The sequence below is a fragment of the Lissotriton vulgaris genome, chromosome 12 (genome assembly GCF_964263255.1).
Source record: "Lissotriton vulgaris chromosome 12, aLisVul1.2, whole genome shotgun sequence".
Lineage (NCBI taxonomy): Eukaryota > Metazoa > Chordata > Amphibia > Caudata > Salamandridae > Lissotriton > Lissotriton vulgaris.
The window spans coordinates 723,808,335-723,814,029 of NC_141700.1; the positions used below are offsets into that span (position 1 = coordinate 723,808,335).

The following is a 5,695-nucleotide window of genomic DNA, read 5'->3' on the forward strand; positions in this document are numbered from 1 at the left end:
TCCCTGTACATTCCCCTGTGCTGGCGCACAATCGCCTGCCATGCGCAATGGAGGCACCCTTGCGCCATGGTGTAAGGGTGCCTGCGTTGTGGGGAGATTGTATATGTGCAGGAAGGGGTGCCTTCCTGCACAAAAACAACAAAATAAATAAAGAGGCGTTTTCCTCTTCCTAGAAAGAGAAAAAACGTTTCGCCTCGCTACACCACCCTTGGGGCAGCATAGCATTATGATGCAATTCCAGGTATACGAATTCTCGTAAATCTGGAAATGCATCAGAATACATTGGTGTTACGTGGCAACACCCACGTCATGCACCTTAAACGCAAAGTGTGCGTGAGAAGCAGTGACATTTACAAGCACACGTAAAGCCACGCAAGATAGCTTTACGTGTTCTTCTGGGCCGGACTGGCCATAGCGGGCACTGGGCAATACCACGGTGCGCCGCACGGGTGGGGGCCGGTTTTGGACCCCTGGGGGCTGATTTTGTTACAGGGCCGTTTTTGCAGCATAGCTTCAATATCGGCCCTGTACCAAAATCGGCTGTAAACCGGCCCTGGCAAAGAGCTCGGTCGCACCCCCAACCCCCCCCCCCGGGGGGAGGACGGGAGGGGGGGAGGGGCGGCCGAACACTTTGCAGGGGCCGGATTTGGTTCCCAGTGCTGCTGGTGCGTCACACAACATGACGTACCGGCGGCGGAAGGTGCTCATAAATAAGTGCCGTAGTCCGAGGGACGGACATGGTCAGTTGGAAGGTCACGAGCAAAGTAACAGGTGTGTCTGTGTCACCATTTCCAAGGTGTGCACGTGACACACTACAGTACCAACATTTATGTGCATGCGAATAAAAACTCATTAAAAACATATTAAAGTGTGGTAGTCTATGTATTTCTCTGAGTAAGCTTTAACACATTCTTTCTCTCCCTTTGAATTTATTATTGAAATCTTTAAACTTCATCCTGCTTTTGGAAAGTGAGACTGTACTTCAGGTATATTTTTATGCTTCGATGTGGATGTTTGCCTGCTAGGAACATTAACCTGATGATGATCACACATAAAAAGCATTATCGTCATGAAAATCTTGATTTGACTAAAATGAGCTTTGGTTAAAATATCAGGCATTCATACCTGAGAAGGCCGAACTGCAGTATGAAACGGTTTATTTAAACATGCAAAAGTATTCATTAACTTAACAACTTTGGTTTTTTTTATTTTTTTATTTACTCGTCATCAGAAAACAACAATAAAATTACACCTAAAAAATAAAATCTAAGAAAATTAACTCTCTTGCGTCAGAGCAAATACAATCGTAATACAATGAAATTTATATCAAATTCATATCCTAAACATTTCGAAAAATTAAAAATACAGTAGCAGAATTGCAATAGTATTAGAGCCCAAATAGTACATTATTCCCTTTTAATTTTCTAAAAAACGAGTCTGTACAAATATTGCATGATATAGTGCTAGCTCCGAACACTTCAACAGATTATCAAAATTCTGTATAATTATTTCATAAGCAAATTAAAGCAACATATACAATATTCCACTGGTATACCTCTCCATGGACCTCACGCTGCTTCAATGTGCACTCTATCATCCTTTAACATAAATTAATAAACTTCTAAAGTATACATAACAAATATCGCCTATCATCCTTTAACATAAATAAACTTTTAAAGTATAAATTAAAAATAACGCCCAACTGCCGTGACATTGCCACCCGCAATGCCGTGACTCGGATTCGAACCGAGGTTGCTGCGGCCACAACGCAGAGTACTAACCACTATACGATCACGGCGAGCTACTTGGGCTCTGCGCTTCAGCCTGCTTGTACCTCTCATATGGTGAAGGGCACGTCATTACGTCGTGATTGCTTCTCTGTGATAGGCTAGAACTACGGCGTGGCAACCTCCTGACGTTTATTACTCATTCACTCTTTCAGGGTATGATGCACAGAACCAGGACACCATCCTTTTCCTTACAATGTATTTGTTTATTCGTCCTCGATCATTTCATTTGAAGTGATAGAGAGAGGAGAGACGGCACGTCTGACCCTGGGCAAGGAGAGTAGCGCCCGCCTCTTACTAAATCACTCGAGTAGAAAGAGGACAGAGAACAAGATGGATGCATATCGAGTGAATTTCTAAGAAATGGATGGCTTCCGTCCGGGTGCATGTTTATTCAGAAATGTCACCTTTCGAGGTTTACACGGCACGTTCACGTGCTTTTGCTGGTGAAGTTCAGCCACATCGGTCTCGGTCTTACATCTCACACTCCATCCATCAGCCATGATGCTGACGCTAGAAGGCGCCAAAATATAACACTAAAGCCAAGAAAAAATGTCTCCATGTATATAGGATGAAGCCCAATGGCACCAAAACGAGTGGGTACATAATGCAACTGAAGCTCTGGGGCACATTTGCATGCTGCTACCTGACAAAGAATGAAAAGTTCCCAATTAGCGACTTCATTAAAAAATTTAATTATTACTTAATTTATTAAAAGTTCACGACGTTCGTTAAAGTCCTTTCCTCCCCTGCCTACCTTTCTAAACGTTTACAGCTCTACTTTCTTTTGGAAATTATGGATTTCTAATTGGTGATTTCCTCTAATTGGCAAATATAGAAGTGTATATCTCCTGTGACATTTCCCCATTGCTCTTACAGGCACAGACCCAGAGCCCCCCACAAAACAGGGATGCGGCGGTGACCTGGCTACTTACGTGGCCTCTGTTTTGTTTCAACATCTGGTTGTTTGGGCTGCCCCGAGACCCATCGCACAAATATACACTACACACAGCAACTTCCTCTGAACTTACTTTGATAATTGCCAGTGTTTACGTCGCACAACGTTTAGAGATTTGCCCTTAGTAAATAAATGTTGTGCTACTGCAACATGAATCTTTGCTGATCGCCAAAGCTTGCGAGTCGTATCTTTTTTGCATTCCTTTTTCACTCATTCCCAAAAAGTGTAAACAAATCGAAGAATTTTAGACTTCTCACCTTCTACCACATACTCTCCAGCGGCCTCTTTCTTCTTTTTGCTCATCACAATATCCGCTATTGGTTCAGGTACTGACTTACATGTATTGATATTACAAATAACAATGGTTTTTATTTTTTTTAAATAATTAATACTTAAATAAAAGTCTGATGCCTGATGTTTGTGGATGTCTGACGCTTGTGGATGCCTGACGCTTTGTGGATGCCTGACGCTTGTGGATGTCTGACGCCCGATGCTTGTGGATGTCTGATGCTTGTGGATGTCTGATGCTTGCGGATGTCTGATGCTTGTGGATGTCTAATGCTTGTGGATGTCTGATGCTTGTGGATGTGACGCTTGTGGATGTCTGACGCTTGTGGATGTCTGACGTTTGTGAATGCTTGACGCTTGTGGATGCGTGATGTTTGTGAATGTCTGATGTTTGTGAATGCTTGACGTTTGTGGATGCCTGACGCTTGTGGATGCCTGACGCTTATGGATGCCTGACGCTTGTGGATGCCTGACGCTTGTGGATGTCTGACGCCTGAGGCTTGTGGATGTCTGACGCCTGATGCTTGTGGATGTCTGATGCTAGTGGATGTCTGATGTTTGCGGATGTCTGATGCTTGCGGATGTCTGATGCTTGCGGATGTCTGATGCTTGTGGATATCTGATGCTTGTGGATGTCTGATGCTTGTGGATGTGATGCTTGTGGATGTCTGACGCTTGTGGATGTCTGATGTTTGTGAATGCTTGACGCTTGTGGATGCCTGATGTTTGTGAATGTCTGATACCTGATGTTTGTGGATGGCTGGCGCTTGTGGATGTCTGACGTTTGTGAATGCTTGACGTTTGTGGATGCCTGACGCTTGTGGATGCCTGACGCTTGTGGATGCCTGACGCTTGTGGATGCCTGACGCGTGTGGATGTCTGACGCCTGATGCTTGTGGATGTCTGACGCCTGATGCTTGTGGATGTCTGATGCTGTGGATGTCTGATGTTTGCGGATGTCTGATGCTTGCGGATGTCTGATGCTTGCGAATGTCTGATGCTTGTGGATGTCTGATGCTTGTGGATGTCTGATGCTTGTGGATGTGATGCTTGTGGATGTCTGACGCTTGTGGATGTCTGACGTTTGTGAATGCTTGACGGTTGTGGATGCCTGATGTTTGTGAATGTCTGATACCTGATGTTTGTGGATGGCTGGCGCTTGTGGATGTCTGACGTTTGTGAATGCTTGACGTTTGTGGATGCCTGACGCTTGTGGATGCCTGACACTTGTGGATGCCTGACGCTTGTGGATGCCTGACGCGTGTGGATGTCTGACTCTTGTGGATGTCTGTTGCTTGGTGATGTCTGTTGCTTGTGGATGTCTGTTGCATGTGGATGTCTGTTGCATGTGGATGTCTGACGCTTGTGGATGTCTGACGCTTGTGGATGCCTGATGCTTGTGGCTGTCTGATGCTTGTGGATGTCTGACGCTTGTGGATGTCTGATGTTTGTGAATGCTTGAAGCTTGTGCATGCCAGACGCTTGTGAATGCTTAACGCTTGTGCATACCTGACGCTTGTGCATGTCTGACGCTTGTGGATGCCTGACGCTTGTGGATGTCTGACGCTTGTGGATGTCTGATGTTTGTGGATGTCTGATGCTTGTGGATGTCTGATGCTTGTGGATGTCTGATGCTTGTGGATGTCTGATGCTTGTGGATGTCTGATGCTTGTGGATGTCTGTTGCTTGTGGATGTCTGATGCTTGTTGATGCCTGATGCTTGTTGATGCCTGATGCTTGTGGATGTCTGACGCTTGTGGATGTCTGATGCTTGTGGATGTCTGATGCTTGTGGATGTCTGATGCTTGTGGATGTCTTTTGCTTGTGGATGCTTGATGCTTTTGGATGCCTGACGCTTGTGGATGTCTGATGCTTGTGGATGTCTGTTGCTTGTGGATGTCTGATGCTTGTTGATGCCTGATGCTTGTGGATGTCTGCTGCTTGTGGATGTCTGATGCTTGTGGATGCCTGATGCTTGTGGATGCCTGATGCTTGTGGATGTCTGGTGCTTGTGGATGTCTGACGCTTGTGGATGCCTGATGCTTGTGGATGCCTGATGCTTGTGGACGTCTGATGCTCCTGGTTGTCTGATGCTCCTGGTTGTCTGATGTCTGATGCTTGTGTATGTCTGATGCTTCTGGATGTCTGATGCTTCTGGATGTCTGATGCAATGTGCCGCATTACGCCACATAATGTGCCTTTTCTTGCGGCATAATTTACTCAACTGTGCCGCATAATTAGGCCTTCCTGTACAGCATAATTCCAGTGTTCCCTGGTCATTGTTACTTGGAGTGAAAGCAAGGAACATGGTGTATAACAATATTTGACTTAAAATAGAACTATTGCCTTCACTAGGGCTGGGCTCAATGCAGTACCTTTGAAGCTGGTAGTGCCTTTTGCACAAAAGCAGATTTAAAGACACTGGCTGAGCAGAGATTCTCAAACTAGTCGTTACTATGTTTGTTTTCATTCTGTGCTATTCAAACAATGCCATATGACATTACCTTCGCCCTACACAAAAGCAAAATTCTTACTTGCGATATTTTTTAATAAATGATTGCACACCATTGCACTCCGCCTCCTATTCACATGTGCTGTCTGTCAGTTCGCCACTCCGACACGCCTTGCATTTCCAGCTACGTTGGACTCCGGAAGCCGAAGG

General features: G+C 45.2%; 1 non-coding gene across 1 annotated transcript; it reads right to left on the reverse strand.

Moving 5' to 3' along the window:
• Positions 1–1,726: 1,726 nt before the first annotated feature.
• On the reverse strand, positions 1,727–1,798 carry TRNAH-GUG (transfer RNA histidin (anticodon GUG)). Its single transcript has one exon. It is a non-coding gene; the product is annotated as a tRNA-His (tRNA).
• Between the last annotated feature and the right edge of the window lie 3,897 nt (positions 1,799–5,695).